The sequence below is a fragment of the Phymastichus coffea genome, unplaced genomic scaffold, assembly GCF_024137745.1.
Source record: "Phymastichus coffea isolate CEN01 unplaced genomic scaffold, Cenicafe_Pcof_1.1 PCOF00097, whole genome shotgun sequence".
NCBI classification, from domain to species: Eukaryota; Metazoa; Arthropoda; class Insecta; order Hymenoptera; family Eulophidae; genus Phymastichus; species Phymastichus coffea.
The window spans coordinates 345,001-360,432 of NW_026706908.1; the positions used below are offsets into that span (position 1 = coordinate 345,001).

The 15,432-nt window shown below is 40.3% G+C and overlaps 1 protein-coding gene across 13 annotated transcripts in view; it reads right to left on the reverse strand.

The window, feature by feature from the left end:
• LOC131669845 (forkhead box protein P1) overlaps positions 1-15,432 on the reverse strand; it is a 203,407-nt gene that overhangs the window by 74,641 nt on the left and 113,334 nt on the right. The gene's annotated exons all lie outside the window — the stretch shown is intronic.

Below are 15,432 nucleotides of genomic sequence, written 5' to 3' on the forward strand. Positions count from 1 at the left end.
CGAACGCTGATCCTATTGTCGCGAGCGAGGGTTCACCCTTTCATCATCATATACACTTGCTTCGAAATCTCTTGAAGGTCTCGCGTATGGGTGGGTGTGCGTTGCACGTTGATTTGGAATCGAATTTGGAGCAACGGTGAACGAGTAATCGCCGGGGCTATCAATTAGACTTTCCGTGGCAATGCTTAGTACATTCGTACATTCGTTGATTCGTGTAAGGGGACAGCTGATCGACTGTAAGACAGCAGATGTGTGCGGGAAAGAGACTCGTTGTTTACACATACGCGGCCTAGCATAGAAAAGGGGGACACGCGCGCGAGGCACACTCTCGATATTGAAAATAAGTTATATGCGGCTCTACGGGTTTGTCGCTCGGCGAACAATAGGGCTCATTAAACACGATTTGCCGAAGCTTTATAAAAGCAAAAAAACAATTCGCCGGCTCGTTTGTTTGTGAATGTTAGAGGTAAAAATGGCATCGAAAAATTGAGAATGTAGACTTTTCAATTACAACAACGCACGCGTACGCTTCGCGGGCGCACTTGATGCCCCACTTTGAGATTAAGCAGACGCGCATCTCTCGCGCGCCATTTATACCGAGAAACGGCTGTTTATCGAAACAGCTTCACTCGGGCGCGCGCGCGCGAGTAGTCGAAAAATCAATGTCGAAAAAAGAAAAAAAATCTTGACGCCGCGAAGCGTGCAACCTATATATTTTTCTTTATCTCTCGCACACAAGTCAAAGGCCTGACAAGGGTGTTGTCTTCTAATGTATGTGGGTACTACGTAGAATACGTCTGTTTATTCACGAAACAGGTTATTTATAACCGCAGCAGTAGCAGCGAGAAGCGTTGTGTACCGCGCGCGGTGGTATGCTGTGTGTTGCATTATTTTGAGCGCCTCGCAGTTATAGAGCAGCTTCGGAGTATAACTTGGCTAATTGCTCGATATATCGCTGCGTTATAGCAATTATCTATTTTCACGTTGTTTACTTCGGCTACGGAAAATTTGAGTTGAAGAAAGTCGAAAACATGCCCCCATCAAATTCTAACGTTTACTCATTACAGCAGGCTCTCGATAATTTTTAAATTTATGTCATATTTGCAAAATTTCTACGAAAGACGTATTGAGCATTTATTTTTAATACTTTTGCAAGACGTATGCAAATGTAAATGATTTTTTTTCGCAAGAATTGCTTGAATATTCATTAAAAAATTCTTTCCAAGAAAGCAACACAAAAAAATAAAAAGAGTACCACGCAGTCAGTCGTGTATACTCTAAATTTTCTCTCTCTCTCTCTCTCTCTCTCTCTCTCTCTCTCTCTCTCTCTCTCTCTCTCTCTCTCTCTCTCTCTCTCTCTCTTAATATCTCGCAGCAGTCGAGAACGAAGATCAGCGGCAAATAAAGAGGCCTCGAGAAACGTTTGCCGAGAGGTGCACACAGACAAACAATATTCTCAGGTCTTTCCGTATTATATGCTACAGTGAGAGAGAGAGAGAGAGAGAGAGAGAGAGAGAGAGAGAGAGAGAAAGAGAGAGAAGCGAGGGTAGTCCTATGACAACATGAACAGAAACCGCGCCGCCGCGGCAAAAATGGGCGCAGCCGGCCCTCGCACATATGTACTAAATATGTATTTATTAAACAAACAACCGGCCCGTCAAAGAAGCCCTCTTTCGCTCTTTCTCTCGATTCTCAGCAACTCGTCTCCCTCTCTCTCTCTCTCTCTCTCTCTCTCTCTCTCTCTCTTTGCCTGCCACGAATCCAACTCATTCACTCGTTTCCTACTTCTCAAATCTTCGATATAAATATGCAGAGAATCAATTTCGGGCCTCATACCATGTGTATTCTTTTTGATCAAATTTCTGAACGTTAGAACATTATAGGACTGTGAGAATAATAGAGGGAGATTAACGTGATAATAAAAAGTGTTCAAAAATATAATATAAAGTGAAATTTAATCTAATCCACTCTAATGACTCTGGCAACCGAGAAATAAATGAAACCAACTAAAATGAAACCTTGAAAACGGACGGACTTTTCACTAACGAGCCCGTGTTTGACAAAAAAAAATAATTGAGATTCACCGAGTGGAACAATTTTTGGCCAAGCTCAAAGGTTAATCGCGCGTTAAGAAGCTTTTACGTTGCAACGATTACGTATGTGCCTGCGAGAAGAAAGAAATCTCGCTCACCCCGCAAACAATTTACATCGGGGAGGCATAGTTACAGTTTTACTAGTTACGGGAATAATACATTGTATGTGACAACATGTGCATAAATCTGGACAAAAGACGCCCTGCTGATAGGTCCCCTAAGTTGTAATGAGGCGTTGACGCCGGAATCCAAACGGAATATGTGGATATATGTGAAGGGGAAGTAACAATTATATTCCCCTTCGAAACTCGTAGTCAATTTTTCTTTTGGCTTTCTCCAATGAATGCCAAACTAACGAGGCATTTTTGCTGTAAGTATGTCTAAATTGTTTATTAAGCGCATGATTTTTCAAGCGATAAAAGTCGGAAATTCCAATATTCCTCGACAACCAATATTCACACATATACTACTTAACACGAGAGAGGGGGGAGAAAAAACGCAAAGACTGGTGTATACGCGGTACGTGTATAGTGCCGACGCAGTTTGTCGGCCAACCCCGTGGGGTCTAATTTACTGAGTGCGAAAACGACGGTAGGGAGGCCCGTAAGACACTGCTTATGCGGCAGTCGAAAAACGATAGTGCGCTAACGAGATAAATCGCGTACGCGTTCCGAAACCTTTTTTCCCCCCTGCTCTCCTCATCAGCGTGTGTGCTTGTATGTATGCGGGTGGAAAAAAGTGAGAAACCAGAAAAAAAAGATTACGTTCGGTTTGAACCACTGCGGAGAAAGTAAGAACAGATAATGCCGCGTGTCACGTGAAAAGGGTAAACGCTCTATGGTTTTTTTTCTCTCCACTCTTTATGATATCAGCGAGAGTTTCCTTGTCTTCGCGCGCGCGCGTGGAACCCCTCTAAATAATAAACGAGAGGATTTAAGCCCCCTGTACAGGCGTAAAAATATTCGAATCTGAGAAATTAGCGAGAAAGAGAGAGAGAGAGACCAGTTTTTTTGGGGGGTAACGGGTCGCTATGACTAAAAGGGTTGAATTAATGTCGCGATAAATATATGATTTAAGGTGCAAACGCGTGAGTTACCCAGCGGCTAATTTTTTATCTGAGGAACTGGCGAACCCCACCGTTTGTAATTTTCGAGGCGCGTACTCGACGACAAGCAACTCTCTCTCTCTCTCTCTCTCTCTCTGTGGACTTGGGGCTTGCGCGAGGGATTCTTTTTTAATGAGACTCTCGGTACTCTTAGATTAATTGGAAAACGTATTGTATGCTGGGTTGACGCTTGTATTCTTTTAGTTTTTTTCTTTAATTTGTTGTAAAAACAGATTTGGACGATTGTTTGGCATAATCGATAATTCCTTTCTACTTTACTAACGAATAACATTTTTTAATTTACGAATAAATACTTATTAAGCAGACATTTCATTTCATTTTTCTCCAAATGACTCTCAAATGATCTAACTGTCATTCAACTACCTGAGAAAAAGATGAAAAAGAAACGTAAAAAATGAGCATTAAAAGCAAGTAAAGTACACGTCGGCTTATTATTGCAACAGTTGGTGTGCACGATAGCGCAGCACGAAAAGCGAGAAGAAACGCAAAAAGATGAAGCCAAAGCAGAGGGGAAGCCAGAGCGCTTGGCGGACGCAAACTATTTAAAAAAGCGCGCGGCGCCAGCTCAAATTTTCGGCGGCACTAAATTACGCGAGGGCAGCGGCGAGCATCTAGGAAGAGCACCGAAAGAAAAGAAAAAAAAACGAAGGGCCTGCGCACCGCAACTTCTCGTTTACTTCCTGCTCTCTGGCCTTTACGCTCTTTTTCACGCGTTACACGCCATTTTTGGCCCGTCTTCTTTATTTCCAGCACTGCAGACACTCGAGATTTTTTTGCAAGCGCTGTAGGTGTTTTACATTAATTCCTGCGCTCGCAGTGAAAAAAATTAAGATCGAACTTGTCGTTCGTCCAAAGAATAATCGGGAAAGGTCTGTCGCAACGAGCATCTCCGTGTGCAACTATCGCCAAGGATAGATAAAGCGAAATCAATAGAATATAAAGTGATCGTGGCCTGGATCGATACCGATTATCAAACATTTGAATCAAAACGTCGCAGGAAAATGTTTCCAAGTCGTATCAAGTGGACATTTTGTTTGGCAAGAAGGAGAGAAAAAAAGGCTGACGCGATTTTCATCGAATACACAATTGCACTTGAGGAAATCGCCGGCTTATTCGGATTTCGTTAACCAAAGCAACAGCGACAGACGACACCGGCGCTCGTGCGTTTTAGATTAAACTTTTTCCGCTCTCCGGCATATACACTTTCTTACTATTTATATAACATAGACTATTTGTACAACGAGCGGTAGGTATGACTCACGAAAAATATTGATCGTTTGGAATAATGAAGAGAAAAACAATTGGAAAGTTGACACGAGCGACGAGCCAACTATGATGAGCAAAGCGAACAATCGGCGCGTGGGATAATACCCTTGTCGTGTCCCGTATATATTCTTCCAATTATCTTCGGGAAGCGGTGGCGACGGACCCGCAGCTATATAATCCCCCCTCCTCCTGCCGAAATCCCGCACGTATCAGCAAGTCGTGCATACGTGACGAGTGCAGGCGTCTTTGTACAGTCGTTATTATCAGGCACCACGAGCTTCGTCCTGACTCTTAGACCCAAATCAAACTTGGACTCTGGGATATGCATGTTTCGGGTTGGAATATAAAGAATTTTGTCGACGCAATTGACATACTGCTGAATCTTGTTTTTATCGCTGCTCAGTATTCTTAATGACCGTACGATTTCATTTTTTTAATGCACCTTGAGATTATGTTAAAAAAATATTGGAAGAATGCTTGGACAATATTATTTAACTTTGATGTGACGGGATTTCCTTTTGTGTTATCGCTTTTCACTTCACAAAAACGATGATGGAAGAAATCCGATGAAAATCTTAAAATGACTATTAATCCTTTACTAAAAATTTAACATCTATAATATTCGCATAATCCATCTCGATCCAACGACTGCATAAGAAAATCTACGATGGAAAGATGGTGCATGAATGACATTTTGCCTTTCGTACGGGGCTTGCGGCTACGTTATGGCACGTGACGCTGCAACGTCGGCACTTTTCGAATTAACCTCTCTCTGGACATTAGAATACGGCGTTCTGATATATTACACAGGCGCACCCACACATATTGTGAAGAAAGAACGTGGGGATATATATAAAGTCTTCCCCTTTAAACATGACTGCCTACCTCTCGCATCTTTCATCGTATTATCCGTACTCGTAAAACACTTGCAGCCCTTTGTGTGCAACGCGCGCTTTTCAGCTTTCCGCTCTCTGCGCGGTTTTCTCGGTTGTGGTCAATTTTTATTTGACGCGATATATATCTGCCGGTGAATGTGGAAGGTAAATTTAAATTTGATGAAATTTGGTTTTTATTGCAGTATAAAAAAATATATCTTTAATGTCGTGAAATATCGTTAATGCCTTGAAGTATTGCTTGAAATGTAGAAAATTTTCTCACTTCGTGTAATACAGATAGAGATGGTTTATTTTAAGAATTTTCTTCCTTCAAATTTGTTTTAAAAATGCAACGAATACATCTGTTTGCAGTATTACTGTCACATTTAATTATACAACGAAATCCATTATTATTTTTGTATCATAATTTTGACAGAGACAATAAGATGAAAACGGTCCAAAAAGACGACAAATAAGCACTTCCGAGGTATAAGCGTTAAGCCAAGAAAAATGAGAGAAGAAAAGAAAGAGAAAGAGTAAGTTAATGGTGTCTTTGGTCGTCGTTAACATTGGCAGGTTTTACGTTTGAACTTAAAAGAGAGAGGCTAACTCGGTTTTAGAAACGGTTTTGTTGGGTGAAGTTTTTCTCTTTCCTCGTTAGCATAATTAGAATATCAGATAGAAAGTTCTTAAATTAAAAAAATTTTTCTTATTTCAAGAATGGAAAATTTTCATTTCAAGAAAATTTTTTTTTTATTTCAGAAAAATTGATTCACGTATGCAGTAAATTGAAAAAAAATTTTTTCTTGCAGCAGAGTATCACATAATGTATAATTAGCTAGGAACCGAATTTAAAAAAAATCAAATGATGCATTAGGGTATACAAGAAAAATATGGTTTGAAAAAAAGAGAAAAAAGGAGAAGCTGACGAGTTAATCGAGGGTCCGCACTGTGCGCAGGCGGTGTTGATAATATCGAATCGGGCGTCTTGTGAAAAAAGGGACGATTGGCTGGCTGGCTATTGTCGAGGGCACGTAATGTTGATTGGATTCGAGCTTGCGACGACGACGCTTCTCTCGCGACATTAATCCGGCGCGTGTCTTTTATTATGGGTATTCTCTCTCTCTTTCTTTAAGAGGGAAGGTGGAGTAAACCAGCGGCCCTATGCGAAATGTTGTACAAAAGAGAGAGTATCGACAGCATCACCACTCTCTTCTTCTTCTTCTTGTTTAAAACTGATTGAATTTAATATTAGAAGTTTTTATTACACTCTGATGACTCAATTTCTTCGACGTGTTGATTATCTTTTTTGTGAATTGTGTATCTTCTCGCAGAATCGGAATCATCATTATCATATTATTATTATTGTTATTATTATTATTATTATTATTATTATTATTATTATTATCAAATTTCAAGAAAAAATGACGCTAAGCAACGAAAAGACCAAGACACACGAAAAAGCAGCAAATCGAGCCATTAGCCATATCTCTCTAGATAAAAAATCGCGGAAGCTTTGTATCGTCGCCAAAGAAGAAAAGCCGCAGAAAAAAGTCTCGAATCCAAGAAACGCCTTCGAATTAGATGGATGATGCGCTTGGCCCGGTGGACAACGGCCGATAAGCAGAGGGCGTCGGTCGGCTGGCCGGCATAAAGAATGGCTAGCTCTTTGTTTAGCCGTTTATAGTGGAAGAGATTTGGCCGGATTGCCACACACACCCATCCCCTCTGAAGATTTGGACGAGGGTAGTTGTTGACAGCGTAGCCGATAGCCAAAGATGTTCTTGCCTAATACGATCTTGCACGTTTGTTTCCCTTCTCTTTTTTCTGTTTTTTTTTTTTTTTTTTTAGTGACGATGATGGTGATCAGTCGTTGTTTTTGTTTAGAGAGGGATGTTAGGATATTTCTGTTGATGTTGCTTTTTACGTTGTGGAAAGTTGTTAGATGATTCGTGACTGAAAGTACCTCAGTGGCAAAATTTTACAAGTCAAGTTATTGACAAATTTGAAGAAATTAATAATCTAAATTTCAGGCATAAGTTAAGTTTATGAATATAAATACTCCCTTTTTTTCTTAATTTTTCATTAAGTTTGACTGATTCGTTAAGATTTATATAAAACAATCATCGAAAGAAAGCTCTGAAGAACTGCTCTATGCATAAATAATTATTAAAATACAATTTATAGATACAATAAAGAATACTTTCATCTACTTTCATGTCAACTCACTCTATTTCTCCTAGCCTTCCTAATCGGATCATTCGCATGGTTACGAGCTCATGCACGTTTATACGAAGCTGACAACAGAGGTGTGGACATCGTCCGAAGACGAAAGAAAATACCCTTCGCCCGCGAAAACGAAAGAAAAAAAGAAGAGAGCGTTCGAACATTTACAGCTTTTTCTCGAAGCAACTTGCCACGTTTATGGCCTAAAAGGTTGCTCCCGATCTTAATAAAAATCTCTGACTCTCTGAAGGCTAGGCTGCTGAAAAAGAATGAGATTTGGATAAAGCGAGAGAAATAAATTGAAAGTAGGAAAAGTATTGACGATAGGATTGCTTCCATGTTGAAACTTTTTGTATTACCACATATAAAGAAACATAGAAAATGATATTTAAGCTTAGAGAATCGGATAATGAATTGATATCCATACAAAAATGCAAAAGAAAGGCACGCATCCTTAGCCATACAGTCAGGAGCTTTACTTTACACATAAACCTCTTAAGTTCGAAAGCGATAAAGCGCGCCTTTTTCTCCGCCAGCAGGAGAAAGGGTAGCGTTAGCAGAAACCGAGTTCACCTTTTCAGCCGCCAATTACAAGGAGATTCGGAACTTCTCTCTATACTCCGTGCGCTACCTAATCCTATTATCTCGACATTAGCTCATTATTGCATATATGTAGTAGCACATATCGGTACCGAAATGTCGTCGTTCTGACGCAAGTTGGTAATCTGGACACTGCTAACAATGACGGCTGGCGTCGTTTCGGATAAACGTTCCTTCTTTGAGCGTTCAAGGGTTGGGTTGGGTCAACGTTTAATTCGAGAATTTTGGTTAATCTAAAGTTGAAGTATTGATAATTCCATTGAATATTCTAAATCGTTAAAAACACACAAAAGTGAAATAAAAAGTCGATATAATAAAGTGGGCCATAAAAGTAACGATGATTTAATCGGCTGCGTTGTCCATACATGATAAATATTTAACCATATCATTTTATAGTGCCATACCCGCATAAAACCCCTAATCTGGTTTTGGACCCTTCACCGGATCCATGGAATATCAATTATTTATGGAGTGACAAGCACAGTGAAATTTGTTACGTTTCGTATTTTCTTCCTCTTCTCTTTTTTTTTACGGGGGTCATCTGAATTTACTACTCTTGCGGATTGAAGTTCTATATAAACGTCTGAGGGTTCGAAATCCCAAGCTATGATGAATGACCGATGCAGAGTTTTCACCGTTCTTAGTATTTTCATACCGCAGGAAAGGAAATTTAAGTTGAACATTTTTTCTGATAAATGTTTTAATTGGCAGGTTATGTATTGATTGACAGCTTGTGCACTACAAGGATATCATTTTTAATTTAAGACAGGTCTCTATAGACGATTTCTCGGGTTATATATCGAGCGAACGACGACGGTTCATCAAACTCCGTGCACGCGAGCATTTTAATGTTTTACATTACCTGATTAAGTAGTCAGGAGGGTATGTTAAAATCTTCTGATGTGCATGTTAGTTATTTTTTGTTTTAGATGTCGAAGTATATGCAGATCGAATTTTCGAAGTGCCATCGTCGTCAATCAATTACTGATGAAATTTAATAACTAGATTTCACGTCGATGAGAATTCAATTGTTAATTTTATACATCAGACGATACTGGCACTTTCAAAATAAATCTGATTAAAAAAGTACATATATATTTCGAATATACTCTGAACATCCCGTACATAAATTACCTCATAACGACCCAAAACTCAAGCGCAATAGGCAGCAAATAATTCCGAGGACTATAAGAATGGACATACACAATTCAGAAAGTATACCCGCTGTAAATTTCGTAAAAATTTACCGCGCGATCGTGAATCAGACCTTGTAAGGGGAGGAAATGTTTCGTAGTGGGAGCCAGAGAAGAAGAACATCCACCCTTACGGAATTTTTCCCCCACTCGAAAGTTGCAAATCACTCTGCGTATTTACTGTGGGAAAAACGGTCAGCGCAGCAGCCTAACATTTTTTTCTCGCGCACGGTCAAGTAAATAAAATATCGCGTACGCGAAGATTTACTAATCGTTTTGCTCGATGTCTGTTGTTTTATAACAAAGTTAACAATTATTTATCGAAAATTTATGTGTTGCAGGACTACAAAGTTAAAGATTTTCTTAAATGTTATTCAATTTTTCAAAAAAATATTCTCAAAAGAACAACCCAAGTTGAGAAAACAAGTTCTGTCATTCGAACAATTAAAGAAGTGAATTTCTTACTCTGAGCAAAATTTTCTTGAGTTTGAAAAAGGCTCTTACGAAGCCCAACAACGTATAAGAAAAATTTTTCGTTGTGATACATTGACAAAAAAGTAGTAATAAAAGCTGCATTAGTGTATATTTTCTCGTATCCCTCTGAAAATAAAAAATAAAAAGATATTTCAGCCGCAGAGATATTTGCCAACTGCTTAGCATTCAGCATATACACATACGTACATTCGAAAAACGGGCGCTGACCACCACGAAGGCGAGAATTTTCGCGGCCGCTTAAGGATCGACGCGCCAAATCCCCGACGCTACGTGATTTATGAAGTCTCCTTTTCGGTCTCTCTCTCTCTCTCTCTCTCACTCTCTCTCACTTACCCGGCATCGCCCTCTCGAAAAAGTAAAATAGCATGAGGTCGGAATAAGGAAATCGCGTTATCGGTTTGTGTAACTCTTGAATGTCGATGCGATGTTCTTCGTTTTTTTCGTCTTTTGTTTAATGCCGAAGTAGATTACGAAGGGGGCGGCTGTCGATAGTAGTGTCTTTAATGGCTGGGATTTGTTTGTATTTATGGCAAAGCAAGTATATAAGAAACGAGCTGATAGCGAAGAACTCAGGAGAAGGTTGTTATTCGGTATAATTACGTGTATTTTTACTGATTTATTTTAGTAAATTTATCAATAAATCTGACATGCTGGCTTCCAATGACAATTATTTTATACGATATATGCTCACAAGTTACTAAATTATTATAGAACGTGACGGCAAAGCTCTATATTATTACCAATTTCCTTTTGAGATATTTCTACCGTTTTCAATAACTGACGAGCATCTGATATGTTTCCAATGAAATGTCATTCAAAATTTAAAATCATTCCACGCAAACCTGAAATTTCGTCCAAAACAAAAGTCACAGCTCCACTGGTCGAGAGTCTGCGGCACGCAGATGAAGGAGTCATGAAGGAGAGGGGGGGGATTGTACAGTGTCAATGAATAAAAATTGGCGGTGTCGAAGAAAGGGAGAGGGTTCTCAGTCGCGTTTGATGCCGAAAGCCACCCTCCAAACGTTTCTCTCACCCGCACAATCAACCACGCGCATTTGAATAAAGTTGCATATGGCAAAAAGAAGAGAGAGAAAGAGAGACAGGGAGAGAGGACGCCTTAAGTCGAGCTAATATAGCAGCTCCGCGGAAGATCTTCATCGCGCGGCAAAACCTCTCTCTCGCGAAATTCATTCCAACCCCTCTGCGCGATTACTCGCCTCGCGCTTTTATAGCGCTGACTGAGTAAGATACTTTTGAGTCTCAAGTGTGAGAGATGAATAATGTATCGCTGGAAAATTCATTTGTTTGTCGACGGCTTTTCGCCTCTCGTTGTTTTTTTTCCTTTTGCTCGAAAATTGCCGTTTAATGCCGCTTTATAAATGAGCGATCGGAAATTCGTTCGCTCCGATGGAAGCACTTGAGCGTCGCAGAATGAAAAGTGTGCGCGAGGCAAAGGAAGGTGCACATAAAAAGACGAGGAATTTGAAAGGCCGAACTTTCTTTTTTTTTTTATCGCGCTCGAGCTGAGCTTGCACTCATATCGCAGGTATATATATCGCAACATCTGCGATGCTTTCTCACTTCTCCCTGCTTTCATCGTTCATCCCCTCGCGTGGTACTATCGACGGATATAAGGCAGATACTTCGCAAGGCACCGGACTTACTATGAATAATGTCCTGAGCTCTGCGGCTCATATTCCAGTGCTCGACCATAGTTTGCTTCTTGCTGCGCGTAGATGGTACTTGCGATTTGTTTTTTGATAAGTGTAACATTCTACGAGAACAGAGAGCTTTCATTGTTCTTATACAATTTCTCTGGAGAATAGCTTGAAAATCCGACGTGCAAGGTCTCGCAAAAGGAGAGAAAAGGTATATATTGCCCAATGTATGAATAATGGGCTGACAAGTGCGGCATAAAACACGTCCAATTATTCCCTTATTACGATATCGATACATTATACTCTTTGTTATTTCCTTCATTCTATGACGCGCACTCTTCGACTCCCTCGCGCATCTCTCCCTTCGCGCGAAAGAGATCGACCACGACGACACCGACTCCTCCTCTTCTTCTTTTTTCTGTCTTCTTCCTCTGCCGTGCAAGGTGTGTATCGATTTCCCGGGATTAGGTGGCAATTTTTCAAGCCTACGTCGAATAATTACCGAGCTTCCCCTGTGCGAGCCGAGCATCCTCGCGCGCATTTTAAAAAATGCACGGCAAATCTTGGCGATTGTCGTTACAAAGCCTCATTAATGAATACACCTTTTGCAGTAAGGACGCGGCGACAGAGTTGGATCGTTGAATAATTGACGCTAAGCGATCAATGCGCCTTCAGCTATATAATAATGAATATTATAAGATATCGTGCGGTTGTACATCTGCAGAAATTTACGATGGGGAAAACTATTTCTAGCCACACGAGCTTTTGTATTAATCCATTATTAACGAAGGTTTATATATACAGTAGCGCGTCCGTGTCTCGATGAAAATATACGTATATATTCCGAGTGTTGAAAGAATGATAATGCACTGTGGGAGTTTATGAAGGACGAGAGAAGAGTATTATTCACACTCGGCTTGCAAGCTGAAGTCGACGGTAAAGATGTTTCTATTTAGTTTGCCTCCTTCTTTTTTCTCTTTTTTTGCTTTGCCACTCACTGGAGCGCACAGCTCTTCTTTATTAAAAGAAGAGAATAAGTTTCTCGCTTGGCAGGAGTTCCTGGCTATGATTGCGACGAGGGTTGGAGAGAGAGAAAGAGAAAGAAAAAGTACAGCCGGATGTTGCATCTAAAACCGTTTTGACAACTGTATTTTCCGTCTGTGCGAGGAATGCAAATTTTTTTTTTCTCGTGACTATTGTTTTTCGGAGAGATCAAAGAGCCTCTCTTTACTAAAAAGGAAGAAACCTGGAGAAGCGAGAGGTTTAAGGGATAAATACGAGAAGATAGCAGCCCCGACACTCAAGAGCGCAAAAAAAGATACAGCGTGCGGCGCCTTCAAGTGTGCTGAGGGGTAAGTGCCTCCTAAAACCACGTCTGGGAAAAAATTGCGTCAATTATCCGCTGATTTTGAGGGTGGTAGGAGAGAGAGAAAGCATCGAGGATTACCTTCGCTGATCCCTTCCGCTCGTTTCGTGGCGGTGGTGCGCGACTCTTAATTCACGAAATAAGGGACATAACCAACGTACTCCTGATTTTTTAGTTCTTTGCTCTCAATCGGTGATTTTTTTTATTTAATTGTCTTGATTTTTCTTTCTCGCGATTTTTCGCTATTAATCTGTCTTGATGCGGGCTCGCATAAAGTTCCTTAAAAAGAAAAGAAAAAAAAAAGAAGAAGCGGGATAAACAGACAGTTCGAGAGAGAAAGGGAATGTAAATTTCCCAGCTAGAAAGAAAAAAAGAATGAGGGCTCCTCTCTCGCGAAAGCGTCTTTATATAGATTCGTGACTTCTTTAAATTTCACGTGCCAATTGTAAACGCTTGCCTGCCCTAGCAAAAAAAATGAAATTGTTTGACAGTTATACAAGCCGTGGCTGTGGAGAAAAGAAATTTCCGTACGAAATTAAATGAGCGATATGAAAAGTTGTGTTTAGTTTTCTTATAGTTGAGTGCACTTGGAGTTGGAAAGACTTGAACTCCACGGAGTTAATGAACTTTTTTTTCAGCCTAATGAGAGTTTTCTCGTGGATGTTTTATCTTGATCTTCTCGGCTGGGAAAAGCCTCTGTGGACTACTTCGTTTAGCAATGTCGAATTATTTTTAATTCTTTTTTCAGTATTACTAAAAGCTTCCGCGAGAAAGTTATATCAATAACACGGTACGCAGTTGCTGCCCTCGTGGACTGAAATATAAAAAAAAAGAAAGAAGGCGTGAAATGTCCCAGTCCACTTTGATTCTCGATGGCACCACGCACACACACACCGACATCCTTCTTCGCGTCGAAGTATGCCGAGCACGTAGCGAAAGCCGGCCTCCGTCAAGCAGCCGACCACCACGGAATCTTTCACTTTATATATCCGATCCTCACCCTCTACAGGCGTGTGTGCGCGCGAGTCTCCTTTTTTCCAGAGCTCTTATAGCCACCTCTTTCGCAAGCGCGTCCTTGAATTTTTCAAACGCTATGCACGTGCTTTCCTACGCACTTTCGATTATTCGTAAGGGTGTATATATGTATATATAAAACGTACGTAATTGATGGGTTATGATATCGATTGATCAAGTAATTCTTTTTTCACGAGAAATGGTTTATTACTATTTCAACTGATAAGAAAACACAGTAAAAGATACATATGCGAATGCTTTTCAATCGACGAATCAATATTGCCCCGTGCACGGTTGAATGTCACTTAATAAGAGGCAATTTGAAAACAACGGAGATTCGAGTATTATTAGCGAGCCCGAAAATCCACGGCAAATGGAAACAATACCGAGCGCGTGTGTCATCGCCGTCATCGAATTTAATATGCAACAAGCGACGCACAGAGTTATCTGCCCGTCATCGAAAATCGAAAGAGGGAAGGAAGGGGAAGCATTTTAATTGGCGACTCGCCAAGCCTGCAGTGCAGTCGAGTGTAATAAGCACAAATAACCGGCGCGTCGTGCGTATACATATAAATGTTACGGCAGTTGAGAGCCGTGCAACAAATATTTGCGACACGACGATCCTCTCTTCCCATATCGGCTTTTGTTTGCATGTATTAGATTCAAACATTCGTCCGCTTCTTTTTCTGCGTGGCGAAACGTCTAGAAATAGAAAAGAAAACCTCAAGATAAGAAGAAAAAAATTTAGAAATACAAAAAATAATAAAAAAATAAGTCTTGAAACAGGAAAAGAACGTTTGAATAGGATTTTTTTTAATGGAAAGCAGCACAAATAAGATTTTTGCCTTGATTATGTAGAAAAGTATTAACATGTTTTTACAGTTAAGAACATTGACGATTAAGCATGCAGAGCGAGTGAAAAAGTATTTCGATATAATTGTTTCCATTTGTAAGTATGGAAAAAGCCAAGTTTGTTGCGAACGCGCGCGCCATACGTAGAAAGATAAACAGCCTCGAAACAAAAAAAAGAGTTAAAAATGCAACAAGACGCACACGCTTTCCCCATCGAAGACAGAGCAGCGCTCACGTACAGCCCAATGAAAAAACTTGGAACAAAAGGCAGCGAAGAAAAAAAAACAGAGGAAGGGTAACAAACTCTTGGCGTGGCGCAAGCTTTGAATTTTGCTTCTCTATGTGTATGCCGTGCAGGAGGGGAAGGGGGTGCGTGTGCCCGAGCGAAAAAAAGACGAAGGTGCCGGATCAGACGTTTATTACGAGTTCGACTCTGCGGAGTTTCTTGTTTATTCAGCGACTACTCGAGAGACACTTTGTTCGAGGGTGAATCTTTCTCTCTCCCCAACTCGTACTTTTTCATTACAATGTCTTTTAATGAAAGATCACGAACATTAAGGTTAGATTAATTATCAGTGAATAAAAAAATGACACGGTCATCGTCGGCTTTCTAAGCAAGTCAATGTCAATCAATTTAACGATTGGAACTTACAATGAGTATAATACTA